Source organism: Epinephelus fuscoguttatus, linkage group LG17, assembly GCF_011397635.1.
Source record: "Epinephelus fuscoguttatus linkage group LG17, E.fuscoguttatus.final_Chr_v1".
Lineage (NCBI taxonomy): Eukaryota > Metazoa > Chordata > Actinopteri > Perciformes > Serranidae > Epinephelus > Epinephelus fuscoguttatus.
This window is the reverse complement of record NC_064768.1, coordinates 18,748,067-18,768,379: the sequence shown is the minus strand read 5'-3', so window position 1 is coordinate 18,768,379 and position 20,313 is coordinate 18,748,067. Positions and strand designations below refer to the sequence as shown.

At 42.4% G+C, this 20,313-nt stretch overlaps 1 protein-coding gene across 3 annotated transcripts in view; it reads left to right on the top strand.

The window, feature by feature from the left end:
* rbms3 (RNA binding motif, single stranded interacting protein) overlaps positions 1-20,313 on the top strand; it is a 382,296-nt gene that overhangs the window by 246,264 nt on the left and 115,719 nt on the right. The gene's annotated exons all lie outside the window — the stretch shown is intronic.

Genomic DNA, 20,313 nt, shown 5'->3' with positions numbered 1-20,313 from the left:
TCAGTGGAGTCTGGTAGGTTTGAAAGTGATATAACAGCGTTCAGTTCCCATTGGAAAGGGCTGTCTGACAGCTAGGTAAAGCAGTGAAATGTAATGCTGTTTTCCTGTCTGCTTCTCCAAACTGGGGGTGTGCCAACCGCCACCGTGCAAAAGTTTGAGGTATTTGAACTCCCAGACAACTTCTACCAGTGTCTCGGACCTTAATTATCTTTTTAGGGCTCTGGCTTATTCACAGTCATCATTAGGAAAGGCCAGGTGATGCAAATTTCAAAGCTTTACTGTATAAATACTCTGACTCCTAAACCTTGTTCCGTCAATCAGCAGCCGTGGGCTCTTCTAAACAGCTGCCTAGCACGCTGTAAATTAAAACAACTGATGCCCACAAAGCAGGAGAAGACTACAAGTAGAAAGCAAAGCTGTTTCCTCAGTTTGTAAATCTTATGCAAGGACGAATGGGCCAAGATCCCTCAAACATGGATGGAAGACTCTTAGCGGGCTACAAAAAGTATTCAGAAGCTGTGATACTTGACAGAGGGGGTGCTGCTTAGTGTTGACCCTGGGTGCCCAAACTTTTGCTTCAGGCCCTTTTCCTTTTTTTGTTGTTTTGAAACAGGAAAAGATTGGAATAAAAAGTAATCTTGGTTAAAATTCTGACCAGGGGTGCCTAAACATTTGCTTGCAACTGTACACTGACAGTGATGAGAACCTCATACAACCCCACTTCAAAAACTCAGAGCTATCACTTTATTAAAGTAAGGACGTGGGGAAAATGCTATGCTTTGCTATGCTCTATAAGTTATTGCACTTTTTATACATAATTTGACCCAAATTAAAGCCTATGTAGCGTTGTATCTGTGGGGTGTGTAAATTAGGCAGCTGTATCCTAAATAGTTCACCACATCAACTCAAAATGTGGTGCTGTATGTCATTAGTGGTACATAATCTGTTATTGCAGCCTTAATGTTGTAACCCTACCTACAACATTACATGTCAGTCTCTGCTAGAAGAGCTTTCCATCTTCTGTTGCTCTTTCTGAGGTTTCCTTTTTTCCCCTTATCCAACCCAAGGGTCTCAGGATAGAGGATGTTGTACGCTGTACAGATTGTAAAGCGATTTTGGACTCTAAATATAAAACTGATCTGCCTTGAACCTGGCTAATAAGAGAGCGAGAGCGTCAGCAGAGACGTAGGCTGCTGGATTGAAGCACGACATGATCAGATTGGACAGGACCGAGTAGAACAAAGTGGATTAGAACAAAACAGAACCAAACACAGAACACAGCCACATGGTTGCACCGTTGCTTTTGTTTAACAGCAGTTGCCTGTTCTGCATTTGTATCAGGGGATACAGAGACAAACAGTGCACCAACAGCCTGACGAATTAAGTCACATTTGTAATATGATACAAAGTGAAATTCTCTTTCATCAATGAAGGTGGTAAACATGGATTTTCTTTTTTTTTTTTCTTCTTCTTTTTTTTTTTTTCCTTACTCTGGCCCCATCAAAAATAATAAGTCTTTGCTGGAATGTTGTCGGTGTTTTGCCTTATTTACGTACAGCCTGCAATTATTTTGTTGTCTGGTATGGGTTATGTGCCTTGTTTTATATTCTTTATGTATCTACTTTAATACCTTAACATATGCGCATATAAATGAAGGTTTGCAGACCACACATGCAATCTCCCTCACATACATTCATGTGTGCACAGATTGGCATGCGTGTTGCACTGTCCCAAGTAATCCCCAACAGCCTCAGTTTATCTCAACAGCTTCCAGGTGCACTCAGCTGGCACACGTTCCTGCAAGGCGCACAACATACACCAGCGCACTCATGTTCAAGCACACACTTTTACACATGTAAGGCATGTGCACGCCCACATACAAGCGTTAGCATGTCAACCACGGGACAGAAAAAGAGAAGCCTCCTTCTCCTCTAACAAGTCATTTCACCCTGCCGCTGTGTGTAATCCTCACCATATCTGACAGAAGGATCCTATTGTCACCAAAAACTCTGAGCCTCTTTCATGGATGCCTAATGATGTTTTATCACGTTCTCGGCATCATGTTCACGTTTCCCTGCATGTTTAAAAAAAGATTAAAAAAAAAAAAAAAAACACCTCACTTCAGAATACTTGTGTCAGTTAAAGGGCCGATTGATATGCTGTCTTCCCGGCTCCTACCCTCCCCCTCTGTCTCTCTTCCTCTCTTCTCCTCATCTCTCCCTCTTTTCAAGATCTTACATTTTCACTAAAGTCCCCTTCTCTCTGTTATCATTCCACCAGAGGCTCTCAAAAGGAGCTTTGATATTGAAAGCAGGCTTGGCTTGAAAGGCAAGGGTTTAGGGGAATGTAAATGCTGGGGGTCTTTTTAAAGGAAGAGATCTTCCAGTTAACGAACACCTCACGCTCTGGCACTTTCTGCACTACTGACTTCCTTTTTTTTTTTTCTCCTTCTTCTTCTTCTTGGTATGTGACAAAATGAGGATGAAAAATGGATTCTCAAATGTCTTTTTAGTCATTTGTATGGATTTGGGTCAATTGAAGTTGATGAAATATTGTGACACATACTGTGGCGAAAAAACAATATCAAAATTTTATTGTGAGATACTTGACGCATGCTGAACTATATTCCAACTTAGGCAGTAAATGGGGGTCTTAAATCACTCTTTGAAAGGGACAGTTCACCCCAAAATCAAAATCACATATTTTTCCTCTTACCTGTAGTGCTATTTAATGCTATTGTCTAGTTTGTTTTAATGTGAGTTGGCGAGTGTTGGGGATATTGGCCATAGAGATGTCTGCCTTCTTTTGTTGTGCATCTACTCATGAACGAGAGGCTCATTCTCATGACAGCGTGAGATATAAACATTAATAGCGCCCTCTTCAGCTGAGCTGTAACATTGGCTAGCTCAGTAGTGTTTGATGAGCTAGCAGCAGATGCACGCTTCCTTCTGCGCAGTGATACATTTGGTGGATGTAGTTTGGTTGAGCTCACAACAACGCCTGTATGTCCGGAGTACCAGAGGCCTGTATTACAAGCAAGATTTGGAGTTAGCGAGGTAACTTCAGGGTTAACTCTGGGTTTTCAATCCTATGAAGCTGGTTCACTTTTTACGGGGATAAATGACTGTGGTAACTTTTGGTGAAAAGCTAACCTGCTCCAAAACAGGTTATGTTCAGAGTTTTGGATCACAGCCTGTCAACACCCCGACCTTTGACCAGTCAGATCACTGAAGAAAAACTATCCATGGACGAAAGTCCGGACTTAAAAAAGAATAGCCTATATACTATTATAGGTCGGTAGAATCGTCAGGCATCACTGACATTTTACTGTCTCACAGTCGCAGACAGTTTCAGTACCATTTCATCTCATATAATGTGAAGTAGCCTACTTCATTCATGGTTCTGATGATGGGGCTCGTAAAACCCCAGAAAGAGGCTTTCATATGAACGTGCTCGTGGCTGGATAGGAAAACCCAGAGTTGAGATGGCTGATATTAGGGTTAGTCGAACCAGATGGCGAAATTATATCCAGGGTAAGTTGAACTGGCTTCGTAGTACAGGCCTTGGATCATGATTTCCGGAAAGAGACATTGCTGTCTCCCACACTTGGCAACTTACGCTAAAATAGGCTAGATGGATGAATAGCACTAAAGGTAAGAGGAAAAATGTGTTTTTGATTTTGGGGTGAACTGTCCCTTTAACCATTATTTGGATTTATCCTTTTATGTGGGGAATTTTTGGCACACATTGTCTGTTGGTAAAGGGATTGTAGGCATCATGGTCTATGGTGAGTTTACCATATTCCTGCCACATCTTTATACATTGCAGAGCGTTACATACAAGAAGAAAACTTGCTCCTGACCATTTGTCTGATTTCTCATGGCTGTTATATTCCAAGGTGTTCTCGTCCTCTGCAGGCAGCAGCCTCCTGTCATGGTTACAGTGTCATCACAGATCAGATTGATGCAACAGTAGTCAAAGTCTAATGTACTTGTCAGCATGTGCAGTCCCAGCAGTGATGACACCCTGCTCGGAATCCTGCAGTTAGCTTCTGTTGGAGCAAAGAGATGGCATCCTATGGCTATCACCCCATCCCACTCCCACTCTATCTTTCTCTCTCTCCCTCCATGTCTCCTTTGCGCCCTGCCAACACATCACATTCTTTCTATCCAGGCTTGCCTCCTGTGGCTCATGGTGCTGCTACTTCAGCTCTCTGGCATCACTGCCAACTACTGCTGCCCACAACAAGCACAGTCAACCAGTTTGTCCTAGCTTGCCCTCTTACAGCTCTACACTCTTGTGTATTTTTTTGGGACAGGAAAACAGTTGTAAGAAGATTAAAAAAAACACTCTTTCTCCCCACACTCTCCCATACACAGCCTTCTTCAAATAGCTCCGCTCCTCGCTAATGAGCCCCTGGAGGGTAGTACCCCGCAATCGCTCTCTTCAGACGCCATTACGGCCAGTGTGGCTTCAAAGAGTTGGGTGAAACCATTATCATAACTGGGGACTGCTACCTGCCTGGATAGCTTTAGACATTAGCAAAACCTGCAGTTTGCTAATGGGACTGAATGGACTTGACTCAAGAACAGGACTCGTGGGAGCTGCGGAAGTTCACATCCTGGAGTCTGGACTTCTTTTTTCTTAGATATTTGCTTTGATGTCTCAGTTGATGTCGATTTAGATGATAATAGGCTGAACTCAGAGTACATTGTTAAGCAGTGTTTACTTTCTGCTCCTCTATTCTGTTCTACTTAACTCTACTTCATTTCTCAACTCTGTTATCAGCCCCTGCCCTTTCAAGGTCACCGCTCATGATGCAGATAATTCTATGGCTAATTAAAAACTCATCATCGCTGTGATGAAAAGATAATATGATAAAAAAAAATCATATATAGACTGTAAAAACTCGTTCCAAAACTCTGTGACACTATGACGGTGCTGCTAATTTGCTGGTATCCTCAGCCAACCGACATGATGTGCACAAGCAAATGTCAAGTTAATGCAGCCGGTCACCCATCAAGTAGGTTAAATTAATGCTAGGCAGCGAGGTGGAAGTCCCAGTGGTAGCTGTCTCTCCGCCAGCCATGGTGAGGTTTTTCTTCCTGGGATAGCTGAGGGGGGGTACGAGGGTTCTCATACCCCGCTGTCGCCCGCTCACATCCCGCTGCATCTGGCAGGTGTTGGGCCCACGGGAGCGCTGGCTGCACTCGTCTGGCCTGAGAGCTCTGCAGGAGCTGTCAGTCTGCCCAGCTACATCACTGCTCTTTATACCTCAACAGCACTGATGTTGACCTGAAAGTCATACCACACAGGCACTATGCTGTTCTAGACTGTGCTGTGCTACACCAGCTTTTTACTGATGTTGCAATCACAAAATAATATCACACACACTGGTCTGGTGTAGTGCTTGAAAGTCAAGCTTTCTTATATTTGCTATAATTATACCGGACAAAATATCTTTGCACACTTGTATACACAGAGAGCTAATGATTATATTGTATAATGATGCTGTGTGTAGGGCGGGGTTTGGCTCACATTTGAACCAATAACAGTAACGATACTGGTACCTTGAACTCGGTTCTGGTACCCAACAGTGCCATTTTTCAGTATTTAAATATTTCTGTAGTAATAAAAATGTAGTTTTTGAACAAGGGATTCTGCTCTTCTGCTCTTTTCCAATTACACATCGAGCTAAGTCTCTTTCTGTCAGACAATGATAGGCTATTTCCAAGAAAAAGTAGATAGACCAAAACTTTTGGCACTGCAGCGATAAATTTGGCTCTTTGGGAAGCCGTTGGAGCTCCTGGCTTTGAGTAATTTTGTAGCACTTCCGCCACCTTTCTGAGACCAACAGCTCTGCAGAGCCCCATTTTCTCTGCCACAAAGCACCCCTAAGCCGGGAAGCCGGCCACAGAGTTCTACAAGCAGTTTCAAGGCCCTTAGCAGTGCCTCCACCAAAATTTGGCACCAATTGTTGTATCAGGAATTGGTGCACAGTTGCACTGACATAGTTCTGTGGGTAATCTTAAAAGTACCAAGTTCAGTACCCAACCCTAGCTGTAATTGGGGCCTGGTGAAATGGAGAAAATCAAATGTCCCAATATTTTTGACCAGATACCTCAATGTTGATGTTGCACTGATATTGTAGGGTTAACATTTGGGGCTTTATTTTTGGTAAATAATCATCAGTAATGTGGATATAATGACTAAGTGGGTAAAGGCGAGTAATAGAACAGCTGGAACAGTCTGATGAGTTTTAAAAATGACATCACTTTACCGTAATGCAGCCTTTAAAACCAGGAAAATACAACACCTATGATATTAAGATATCCAAAATATAGGAGGATATCGAGGCTTATATCATGATATCAATATATTATCTATGTACTGCCCAGCCTTATACTGTATAAACTGATGAAGGTCATTTAGCTGATTTTTTATTATTTTCTTACCCACCTTGATGTCCATGCCAACGTTTCAACAACACTAAGAGTCTACAGGCCTGCTACTGTAGCAGTTCTTTGAGGCTGTATCTAGGCAGCACTTTGAGCAAAGTGCTAACATAGGTATGCTCACAATTCCACAGTGACAGTGTTAATATTTATCTACATGTTCACCATCTTAGTTTGGCATCTTTGCATGTGAATTACATTCACAATTTGCAGTAAAAACAAAGTTTCATTGAGGACATTGGGAAAGTCATCAGTTTGTAGTTATATGGCCATAAACAAAATATTGTATTATTAAAATGTTATCCTGATGATGGTGCAAGATGGAAAGTGAAGGGATCACTAAAGTGGTTACAATTCATCCCAAGGAGACGTGGCTGTTTATACCAAATTTCAATCTAACTGGTACTTTTTCCAACATTTCACTAAAATCCACAAATGTCAACCTCATGGTGGAACTACAGGAAAAGTCAAGGAATAACTACAGTCAGTTGAATTCATCATCTGGATATCATGAACGTCTGGACAAAATTTCATAGAAATTCATGCACTAGTTATTGAGATATTTCAGTCTGGACCAAAGTGGTCGACCGACCAACCAATTGTCATTCTTAGAGCCATGCTGCCAACCTGACACGCCAGATGGTTTGTTTCACAGAACCATCTGAGAAACCTTCACTGGAAACTGTTTGTGCAGGCATTTAAAAAAAAACTTGGCAGGTGATTGAAAGAACCTCCTGTCTTTGACCTTCTATAGACAGACTAACTTAAAAAAAAATCTGATCAATGAACCGTATGACGAAGCATCTACCCCAGCCTCTCCCGGAGTCGCCATTGTTGTATTAAGTGACCCCTCAGTGTCATCACACACACCTAAACCACGCCTGTAGCTGCCAGCAGCTCCTTATAGGATGCAAATTTCTCACAAACACATTACTTGAAGCCTGACCAGATGGATTTTCTTGTAATTTTGTGATCCTGTGAGTCCCTGTCATGACAGTCAGCTGCTGTGCAAAGTAACCATGCAGCTAGCATAGCTGAAAAATACAGAAAAACATTTGACAATAAAAGACAATACTGCACTGAACTGTACTGTGCTACAGTGTAGTCAGCTGATCTGCTCAACAGCATGCGCTGTCGGAGGCTTAGCAGAGACCAGCAGAAAGATATTTGCTGCTAATGGAAAATCAGTAGTTCACCCTGCTTTTAAACTGATCTTTATTGCCGTTTTTTAAAAGGAAATTTGAAGTATGATGGCGCCAAATAGGAACTTCATGGGAAGTAATGGGGGGAGGGTTTACTGCCCTTTGCACCATTGGCCAGATGAGTCATCAAGGATGCCCATCTCCAATCTGTCTTCAGCTCTCTTAGGCCAGGTTGTTGAACGAATACACCCATTTTTCAACAATTGTTTGTGTATTTTCCGCCGTACTGAAGAGGCAATTTCCTTTGCAGCTCAAGTGGCAGTTGTCTTTTGCCTCCTTGTTCAATTAGAGGGGAGGGGGGAAGAGAGCTGGAGGGTTGCAGTAATACTTCTGGTCAAAATAAAAGCTTTTTGCGGAGACATCATGTCATCCATCTCCCAGTAAATGATACATCTTCCTCTTACAGCAGTCTGAATGACCTTGTTTGTGTGGCCCTGTTAGTAGTGAGGGAGACTGCGGGAGGGAGTCTGGAAATGAGTCTGGTCATTGTCTGGAGATGCAAGCAGGCACACACACACACAGAGATAGAGACAAAGACGGAGAGAAAGTGCCCTGGTGTCATCTTCGACCTGCTGCACTTATCGGGGAGGCACTGTGGCACCTTGCATCTGATTAGCCAGACACTCATTAGACCTGACCTTGGATCATAACATTACAAAACAGCACTGAATTTAAGAGGAAGAAAAAAAATCCTGTTATTGCATGTGAGGGCGGAAGTAGTTATTCCTCCCATAAACATTTTCTCAGAGAATTAAAGTTTGGGTTGGAAGGAAGATTAATATGGGGCGAGGAGAGCGTGCCAGCGAAAAGCAGGCTAGTGGAATTTAATGAGTTTTGTGTGTCGGCTGGGGAGCCCGCTCGCGCCACGCTAATTACGCTCTGTAACGAACTGAGATCTGGGGAGCATCGGAGGAAGACAAAGGCTCTGAGCAGTCCGGCAGCGAGCGGCAGGCAAAACAAAAGAGCTGCATACACACATTTCAAGCCCACATGGACAGATAGAACGAGTGTAAGAGAAAGAGAGATGGAGGCATGCTTACAGTTTTCTCTTAACCTTCCCTGGTTACCACCCCCATGTTAAGGGTTATGAGATGGAGCTGGAGATGGAGAGCTTGAACCTGACAAACAAGCCAGACACGTGGAGCAAACTCTGGTGGTAGAAAATGAGTTCTACAGAGACAGTGGGAATGTCAGGATAATGCAATCAACCTCTGTTGACTTCATGCAGTTCCAGCTCTTTAACTAGATAAACAAAGACCACATACACACACTCTCACTCCAAAAAAACACACACACATTATAGATAATACTGCCACCTTTTGATAAGGAGGCCAACTGCAGCATTTGATGAGGAAGTCCCAGCTCTTGAAGCGGGTGTGTCTCTTTCCTTCATTAAGCTGCCAGTGCCTGCAGGGAATCTAATACTCTTCCCACGCCACAGCGCACAAACAGCAAACAATCAGGCTGACTTTCAACTGTGACTTTCAGCAGAATGAAACCAGCCTAGCATCCCCCTCTCCCTCTCTGTCTCCTTCTCTCTCACACAGTCTCTTTCAACTTGGAAGGAGAATTTGCTTCTGGCACAGTTTAAATGAAACTTGCCCTCTTACCGATGGATTCTAACCTTTAATATTCTGGCCCTTTGTTGGCAAGTGTGTATCCAACTTTCATCATGCAATATGTATCGTTATCACCCTGTGGCTCCCAAACCCTCACTATGAAATGTTTGTGCATTGCTCTGCTGAAAGCCCAAGCTACTGTCAGATGGGGAGATTGAATTTCGGCTTTGACTCATTACTGTTTATAAATCACGCTCCTGTAATTTGAATGTTTTGCCAAACTCAGTTCTCGTGTATTGCCTTACCTGACATCATACTTTCAGCATAGCCAACATGCGACAGCATTCAGACTCCATCAGGCCTCGTAATTTGTTTGTGTGTTTACGACGCCAATTTCATTAAAGCCAAAGCAGCCGAATGCGTGACTGCGGACCTCGTCCTCTGCCATGCCTCCCTACTGTCTCGTGGACTCTCTCCCAGCTGATTTTCCTGTGCGGAAAAGCCCCGTAGCCCCGTCTGCATTCCTTTCCAATTAAACCGGCATCATCTGATTCCAATTACTCTAATTATAGCAGCCAGGGATGTGAGTGAGAGAAGGGCAAGAGAGGCAGGGAAAGACAGAGAAGCGGAGTGAGAGAGTCGCGAGCCTTCACACTTACGAGCGCAGGAATGCAAGTGTAGCCGGGCAGCCTTAAGGTCAATCCAATGGCAACAATAACAACAGTAACCAACAACAAAATGTGCTTCACAGCAACAGCTGCAAAGATTTTAGTCAAACACTCGCTGGAGTCTGTAATGATGGAAACACATGATAGTGACAGACCGTGTAATCACGCAACACACACTTAACAAGGTCAGGCTAATGGAAGGACATGGGTGTTGTTAATCACTGGATGACGCGATGAGCACTGATCCCCTTGGTTTGTCTTGTAAAAGGACGTCGTATAACGAATCCCTCCTCCCTGTCTGAAGTCATGTTTGACACCTGCAGGCCCCCGTAGCAATCTCTGATATCATTACACAGAATGACACCGTTCATGCGCTAGCGAGCTGCCAGTGCCGTGGGTCATCGTGATTGTTTTCACAGCCGACTGCCCAGGGGAAGATGCCAAGGCGCTGGACTGCCCTGTTTTTTAAGACTTGTTCAGGAGGGTAAACACATTTCTCTCTCTGTAAGTCTTTCTGACTCCCTGAGTGCCTGTCTGTGTCTCTCCACTGCTGCTTCTCTCTCCAAATACCTTCTTTTCACCCATTTTCTAAACGCAGCACGCGATCAACCAAGACATTCATTCATTACGTTTCTTCTATCTCATATGGCGAATGCATTTCTCACATCATGTTTGTTGCATGGAAACATAATCCTTTACCATGCATAGTAAACACACAAAACGCCACACAGTTCCTGCCGTAGTGTTGAGACGAAAGTCTTATTTGACAGCTGTGGCATCAAACGGCGGGCCCTGTTAATGATGCAGACACTCTCAAATTAAGAGCTCATTAGATGCCGTCCAGATAACACACTGATGAGCCAAGACGGTTTGTTGAAGGATTTATAGAGTAGGCTTGTGTTTCCTACTTTATGTTGGTGTGTTTACTGTGCAGTCTTGTGCAATGGGCCTTAACATCGCTTCCTGGGGCACTGTTGTTTTAGTATCTTTTAAATAGAGTCACACAGGAAACCCCTTTGCACATTGCTACAAGCAAGAAGGTCTTGACAACTGTAATGACATCGGCATTGACCATGATAATGTCCTCTTGGGTGGCAATGATAAATGATGGAGTGATTATGGAAATGCTAAAACCTACAGGGACACGTCTGACAGTTAATTATCTGGAGACATAAAGCAGGTGTTGACATCAGATGACTGATTTATTTAAAGTCACCTTACATGTGATTTTCCTCACTCGTCTTGCTCTCCACCCGGGATGACCTCGGATAAGGTGACCCTTTTCCATCTTGCAGGATGCTCGTCCTTTTCTTCATTTCCCTTTCTTTGTATCTTCAGTCTAGAGTTCACTCACTCTGTCATGCTGTCATGTGGACACTGATGTTCCTGTCTCTGCTGCCAAGACCCATGACATGTGTCTAGACTCCTCTATGCTGTTGGCTTACCAACCAGGATCTCCCCCTCCTGATTACCCAGCAACCATCTCTCATCCTCTCCTTTCGTCCTGCCCCCTGTTATCCTTTATTTACACTCTCACACAAATCACTCTCTAGTTTAGTTGTGTGTGATGTAGTCATTATTGTAATGCTTGGGATCAAAGCTAACAGAGTCATAGGCTTGTGATACACTTGCTTTTTATTGATGCATACACCTTCACAAGCAGCTGCGACTTGAGTGGCATTGCTCACGTACTTGTCTATGTTCCTGGATGATTGAAAGGTATAACTGTTCAGCGGTAAATCAGGGCCAGTCATCCCTGGTCCACATCAAAATATCCGTTCTAGGAATGTCGGATTTTGCACATCAACATGACTAAATATGGAGATCCTTGAGAAGGTTGCCACATTGTCAATTTCAGATCACAGCAGAACAAAAGGCACCACTGAAGATACGTTTCTCTTTAAACCTTTCCTCCATTGTTGATGCTGTTTGTTCAGAGTCCGCTGCTGACTTGACTTTACATCCGGCTCAACCCCCCAACCCAAGATCCGCAGCCTAACCCTGAAACCGCAAACAACCATGCACTGTTCAAATGATTGGGTTAGGTAGAATGTTTAAAGTGATGATTTTTGGACATTTCACACACTAAGATAATGTATTTTAAAATTGAGGTAATAATACTGAGCAGTTTTTTACACCCAGAACTGAACCTGGAAATAGAATTAATACAAACCTGCAAGTCACCTTTTTTTGCAGGTCACCTGCTGAGTACCTGACATGTTGCAGGACTCTCAAGACATGTAGCGTTAATGTCTGGGGATGTATAAAAAGGTTGGACATTAACTTTGTTTTCCACCTGCTACTGTGGCTGTTGGATTCCAAAATCTACCAGCCACTCAGTGGATTAGACTGTTTTTGGCTGGTGAGTGAAGCAGCCACGTGCGTATTTTACAAGTATTTGACTGGTGGCTGGTGCTAATTTCCCACCCTGATGTGACCACAGGATGTGTGGGGTAGCCGACATATGCACATGAAAGCATGTTTAATAGCAAATATATCAGAGACTTCAGGAGCCCTGTGGGGTAGTTCAATGAGTAGAAAATCCCTGCAAACTATTCCACAAAATATACCCCTCAGGTGTAAAAAAGAGCTCATTTATTACATGTACAAAAGGTGTGATGCGTCAGAATATGAACAATGATCCTGCGACTGAAATGTTTCTTTTCTGTCACATTTTTACACATTTAAGTCACCTTTTGTACACAATGTGTGATAGTGTTAATTAATTATTTTGCATCTGAACAGTCTCTTCTTTTCAAGAGTGCAAACCCTTCCACTTTTGCTGTTTCAGTCTGCACCCTTACAAGATGTAGATTGCAGCTTTTTATCACTAATTTAATGCATGAATTCTTCATTTGCTCAGATTTTTATTTTTTTTTAAACCGCTTTTTGACACTGCTGCACTTTGGTGTTAACAGGCTTATTTACCTCATCACAACTCCACCTGAGCATCAATAAAAAGCATTCGGGCAGTTGTTATTGTTTTTTACGACAATTTTATTACTAGCCTCCTAGCTTTTTTCTCCCCTCTCGCTCTTTGTGCATTCCTCTCTTGTGCCTCCTCCCTGCATGGCTTTACTAACTTCTGGGCTAAAGAGCAGACATCTTTCTCCCTCTTATTTCTGTTTCTCTCTTCCTCCCTTCATTGTGTCGCGCCCTCCCTCTCCAGATAGAGTATACCCGAAAGGAGAGTTTTCCAAGTGTTCGTAGAATGGGAGTGCTGAAGCCGCTGAACTCGGTGGGACACCCAGGGTGGGTCGTTAGTTTGCTTCCACTGTATCATTAGTGTCCATAACAAACACATTATCTCCTGCTGAACCACCCCTCTTCCAGGCCACTTAGGGTGAGAATTAGACTGTAACAAGCAGCCATCTTCTCTATATAGGTCATCTTCTACTAATGACGCTCTCACTGAAATACACACCGAGGGGATTGGGTTTGGGTTCGGAAACTTTGTCTACTGTTTTCGACGGGTCAACAGAATCACTTAGCAGCGGGAAATTACCACACATTATGTTTTTTTGTAATGGTTGCAGTTTGGGAGCGATTAAACTTTTATCGCCTTCATGGTGTTTTGGTAGTTGCAGCTGTATGGCTAAGAGGCATTTCCCTTCACTGATTCTTAAGCCTGAAACAACACGTGTCCCACAAGGAGCGGTTGATTATATGACCTCATAGTGAGGACATATATTATTTTATTTGAAATGTAATTTGAAATAAAAGATGAGCAACAATACCACAAAAAGCATACAAATAATATTGAATTTCCCACAATCTAATAAAGATAGAAGAAGTCTCTGTATGTCTGTCCTTGATAACCATTCATCCAACTGACCTCACACTTTGCGAGTGTGTTGATAAGGACCCAAGGAAGTGTAGTGTTGAGTGCAAGCTCTTAAGATCTACCTATTAACTGATACACTGAGGAACTACATGCTGGGTTCTAGGGTTGGGCCGATGGCCGATGGCCAATCGTCCATTGTCGATGGCAGTCAGTCATCGACTTCTGACCCAGCCATCATGATTTAACTCCCCTCAAACTGTAGTTGGTCAGATGGGAGAAGTGGTACCTTTTTAGTGAAAAAAAGAAACAAACAACTATGCCATTGTCCATCAGAATGTTTCACTGTGTACAAATGCCGATTGGCCAGACATCACCCAACCCTACTGGCTACAGCTTGCTCCCCATCGCTTGCTGAGACCGTTCAGCAACATATGAAGAAACAAAGATCGGAGATGTTACATTGCAGCCAACTCAAACATTTTGAGTAGCAGTTTTGAAATGAACTCTTTTGTTACCGGAAATGGCCTGGTCTCAAATAGCTAGCTACTAGCAGTAACGAGTTTGAAGTTGTCTGAATGAGTATGACTTTAGTTGTTCTTTATCTCAGACATGTGTTGTTGTCTCAGGATGTTACATACCTTGACATGTTTCGGCGGAAACTTCCGCCTTCCTCAGAAGTGTCACTTGGTGGTGGTTGTGACACATCTTGTGACACTTCTGAGGTATGTAACATCCTAACACATGTCTGAGATAAAGAACAACTAACGTCATCATCAGAAACTGAAGACATAATGAACACCACTGAACTGTCTGGATGAGCAGTTCTGGAGAAAGCTGCACACAGCAATACTGGAGGCCATGTAGCTGGCCCCTTCCTAAACAGGCACATTTTGAACAGGCACTGCACTAGTTTCCACTAATATCTAACTACTGAATTATCAGCATCAGCATAATTTAAGTTTTATTTAAAAGGAATAAAAGCTTTAACACAGAGACACCACATTAAGCACAATTGCCCTGAGCAGTCTCACACTTTCTACCTGTACTTAATACACTTGGATTGCACCTTATTTGCACCTTACTGTTACTTTAGTCTATTATATGTAAGCACTCTTTATATCTGCACTCCTCCCAATTTGTATTGCATCTGCTGCACAGCAATGTCCCTCAGGAAGAATAAAGTTTTATCGTATCTCAGCTTATCTTGTGACAGTCAAACAGATCAAGGTGATTTTTTTTTGTTTTGTTTTGTTAATTTACACATGTTATATTTATAATAATTCTGTCACACATATATAGGCCACTGCATCATAATGGAAATATTTATGTGGAAGTCCAGATGTAAATGTATGCATATTAACTAGGGCCCAGAGGCAGCTGTCACCAGATGGAAACCAAAAAGGCTCCTGTGTAGAACACATGGATGATGTGTAATTATGTGGTGATTTGTCAACACTGTCAGGTTTCAAAAACCTGCATTTTTCTTTGGGGTTTTTTTTGCCATTTTTGCCACAATGATAAACACATATGGTGGAACCTCATTTGATGAAATGTTAGTGTGGGAATATTATGAACTGAGATCCTTTTAATAATAATTTAACCATAAGGAACTGTATTAATTATCTAATTGGGACTGTCATGTTTGCACCTCATCAACACCAGTTGATGATCCATCTGTCACCTTTGTGGAACAGACTTTAAGACAACATACTGCGTTGATTCCAAAGAAATATATTCAACATGCAGCGTGTAATTCGACACGTTGTGAGTCCAGCCATCAGGTAGAAAGGGAGATGTATGAGTTCTCAAACTATTCTAGTCAAAACAATTGAAGCAGCATTGTTTTTAATGTGTGTGAAAGAACACATTCAAAGTATTGATTTAGGGAAAAGTGTTTAGTGTTCATGTATGTATTCTTTTTCTCTCTATTTATTTAAAATCAAAACCTGCTTCATAGCAGCATCAAGATGCTGGGTTTTGTGATGGAAAGGGAACTAATACTCCACATCAGTGTTTAGTAATTGAAAATCATTGCATCAGTTCCACCACTGAACCTGACTGATGTCACATAAATGTTGATTTGTTCTGAGTGGCTTTCCCCGCACAACACTTCCATTATTGCTTTTTTATTACTTTTGTTGTTGCTGTTTTCCATTGAGAAATAATTCTTTAATATATATTTCAATATTTCCGCCGCTCTCTCGCCTCCGCCGTGTTGTCATTTCCCCGCGCCGATGTGACAGAGCTAAGGCGAGGTATTTCTGCTTGCAGTTAGACATATGACGCTCACATCGCAGCGCAGTTTCACGTGGCAGCCTTAGTGTTCCCCGGTGAGTAGTGGCACATTAAGGAATAACAAATGAGTCCATGACCCAGGGTAGTTATTCAGGGTGTGTTTGTGGAGCAGGCAAACAGCGTATGCTATTTGCTTTGCAGTAGATTCATAAGTGAAAATTGCATTGTGGCTCCATTTGGAGAGCAGGTGATGGAGTGTGGAGGGAAACAAAGAGATTGTCACTCTCCTGGTTTCTGATGTTGCTGTACCACTCTGCTGAAAGGCTCACACATCCTGCCTGTCATCTTAACACTGAATACGGCCTGTCAACAGACCATATGTGTCTGCTTTTTAAAAGAGCTGTGAGTCTGTGTGCAAGTACTTGTGTATGTTTGAGAGTGTTTTGAGCATTTGAGAAAAAAATTCATGCTGAGGTGCGTGCATGTGACTTTGCCTTCCTCCCTATCTTCGATCCTCTGACCCGGCCGGTCTGGTGAACACATTCTTCACACAGACAGGGGGAGGGGCGCGTGGATGCAGCCTTTTGAAGTCACTTAACATCCACGGCTACGGCTCATTTGACCCCTGCACCGTGGAGTTAACACGCATGACGATTTTATGATGCGGTGAACCCCATCGAGGGCAGCTCTGAGGATCATATGCAGTGAAGCTCTGGGAACAGCATGCATAGGATGAGACAGCCTCTCTGAGGCGGCGAAGAGAGCATGTTAGAGACACATGGGCTTTTTAGGGGTTTTTAAGTGTGTAGGTCACTGCGGTAACCGAAAGAAGTGGTTCCCAACCTTTCATCTCTGGTGTTCCCCCACAGCTCTACCAAGAGGGCCCCTTCCATAGATGGAATAGCATCAAGGAATTGTTTGAGAGTTTTTTTTCGCTGCAGAGAAAACACAGCAACCACGATTACACGCACACGAAGTGGGATATCCTGATATTTGTCAGGTTTTAGGTGCAATCGTTGGACATGTATACAGCACATTCGAAATATGCATCCCAACATTTGTGCCACAAGGTCTTTTGCCTGTTTTTGTATGTTTGTTTTGCCTGTTTGCTGTGGGGTACAGATGCATAACAGATGAGTAGGAATACTGTCTTTTTCAGAATACAGGCAAAAAACTGAATATTTTGCGCACGTAAACGTCGCCGATGTCCTGACATGTAAGACAAATTGATCCTTTAACTGGTGATTTTTAGGTTTATTCTTTGTTTTTCAGTAGATTTTGTTTCTTATTGCAACCACTCAGATAGAGCATTATCTAGTAATCTGCCCATCATTTTTTAAAATTGATTAATTAATCATTTTGTCAATAGAATACCAGAAAATTGTTAAAAAAAAAAAAAAAAAAAAAAAAAGCCCTGTATAATGCCCCAGGTCAAATGGTATTTTTTTATTCGACCACCTGTCCAAAAAAACCCAAAGCCATTCAGTTTATTATCATATATGGCAAATGCATCAAATTCTCAATTTTAAGAAGAATCAAACCACCACGTTTCGCTTTTTTACTTTAAAAAATGACGAAAATTATTACTTGATGATCAAAACAGTTGCCAATTAATTTTCCATCTTATAATTAATCGACTAATCATTGCAGCTCTTCATTTAGAATAGTCATAGCTGGACATTTCAAACATGTATCTGCCACGTTTAGCCATCAGTTTTGACCATTTTTTGAGTGTCCAGCTCCACCGACTATAACAACACAGACCAATAGAATTTTTCCAGCTCCCAGTGAAGAAACAAAAATGACAAAACCATAGCTCTTTGTTTAATTGTTTAGACTTTTTTTGTGTGTTTGTTTGCGGAACCATTTTGAGTAGTTGAATTAGGTACTCGCACGTTTCACTTTATAGTTCAAGAGTCAAAATTACCACTCCTCCACATGCAATAGCTGAATGGGAAGGCCTGATCCAACATGAATGGCATCACAAGGTGTGAAGTGCACAATCATTATAGAAAACCAACACATTTTCATCAAAAAAAGGGAAAGAGTGTATAAAAGTTTGCTCCTTGATAAAATCAGCGTGCCCAAACAAAAGTAGCCAAGCTGTTCTTTTGTTCTTTGTAAAGCTTTTATGTCCAGAAAGCCTCCATGGAATGAAACATGCAGAATGCGACTGCAACATTAGAGTCCCACCAGCTCTCCAAGGGCTTAAATTATGTTTCTTGGGTGAGTCAGGAAAGCCTCCACCAAATATCAAAGCTTCATTTTTGGCACACTGCCCTATACAACAGTAACAGGATGTCATGTGTTCTGTTTGGTATTTTATCTCATCTCTGCCCAAAGTAAAATGATCAAGTGTTCTTAACTATGTGGACTACACAGAAACAGGAAAACCAGTGAATCGGTGTAAGAGTGAATGTGAAAAAAGAGGTTTTTTATGTTAGCAGTCAAACTGACAGAGAAAAGAGGGAGAGCTCTTGTACAAAGTGAAAAGTGATCTGTAATTTACAGATACAGTGGGTTTCCTGCGTCAGCCCACAGAGGTCCTCGTGTTGGTCAATAGTGGAAATCAAACAGATCGCCACCATTTCCTCTTAACACCCCCTTCCCTCCTCTCCAAAACCAAAACCATCACCAGCGCTGTCCGCCTCCACATGATGTCAGCCAGGAGGAATTCAATCTCAGAAATGATATCATGAATGATGCATAAGACGGAAAAATGCATTTACCCTGGCGACAACACAATGAGCTGTTGTTGCGAACATCGTAATGGAAAAATATGAAGGTTACGGTGATGAAAATGTATTATGAAACTGGGAAGACATTTGTGAATGTTGTCTACTCCTGAGCTGAGGGAGCACGGCTGAGGACATAACCACAGCTTATACGGAAATTCCTCAATATTTCTACAAAGGCGGGATGAATTTGACTTGAAGTCCTCGGGGAGCGTGGCGAGGAGTGTCTGTGCATGCATGTGTGCCTGCCCACTTTTACTATGCATGCATGAGTTTTGTCTCCTTTTGCTGGAGCACAGGGGTAAGGCGGGTGTGCCCGTCTTCCATGTTAATAATGAATTTTTGATATGAGCTCCACATGAAATTTTAATCTCTGGAATATTAGCTCACCGAGGGAGATACAAAATCAAATCAGGGGGTCGTGATTAAGCGGGTGAAGCGCATATCGACCCATTTAAATTCACATTAACCTGGCATCAAAATGTATGAGCCATGACATTGATGGCAGACATAATTTAGTGGTGTTACGTCTGTTTTGCAAAGTAAAGGTGTGATCTCCTCATCACACATCTGCAAAACAGGGAATATGACACTTGATATTGGAGACTAATGCTGCCTTAACAGTCAGAAATGTTAAAAGATGAGGCTGGGGATTTTTTTCTTACCAACAAATCCGGTGGAAATGCCCAAAACAACATTTACTGTCTCCTATCAACAAATGTTGCCTGTGTAGTCAAAGTCTAATGTAGCTTATACCTTTAAAAACACATCAGTGAGCCACAGTGTTGCACTTGGTAACTGTTTATCTTATCACAATGAACATGGACACTGCAGTCAATTTTTGTACCCACTGTTCTCGTGCTTTAAAAACTCACCAGAGCACCAAACAGTAGCTGAAAATAGTCCCCAACAAATGCACTATTTTGTCCTGTTTGAGTAACATTTGCAAAAAATGACCGCCCCCTGCTGTTTGAGGAAATTGCATAGACTGTTTTCTGAAAATGATTTTCCTTTTAAAGATAAAATTCTTTGACAGGTGGTATTGAGATATGGACTAACACGCTAATTGTGTCTTTCCATAAGATTTGTCGACAATAAAATTATACAGAATAACATCAGCATTAGGGCACAGTAGGAAATGCTTGGGACTGACCATCGCTTGCCGAGGAGATATTTGTGCCGAATGTGACGTTTTATTTGCAAGCTGGCGTGGGAACTTGGAATTCACCCACTCCACTGAGTTGACTGCTTTGCGTGGAATGGTGACATGAAACAGCTGTCTCCAAAGCCCCATTTCCACTGAGCACTATGGTATGGTACGGTACAGTCTGGTGCGTTTTTTTCCGTTTCCATTGTGGAAAGTTGTGGATGATACAGATGGAACCGTTCCGTACCTTTGCCATTTTTGGTACCCCTCGTTCTGTGGACGATAAACTAGTTGCAGAACTCCATGTGTGTCACCGATAATGAGGAAATACAGTGAGTGCTGGACAGAGCAGTGATTGACAACAACCCCGCCCACATTTAAGGGTACTGTTTGCGGTACCGAAAGCGTTTGGTGGAACCTCAGCTTAAGTTAAAATATAAAGTGACCCATAAACACCTCATGATGGGGGCTAATGATTTGCCAATTAGCACCAGGGGTGGGACTAACACTGTTGTCAAGCTGTGCACC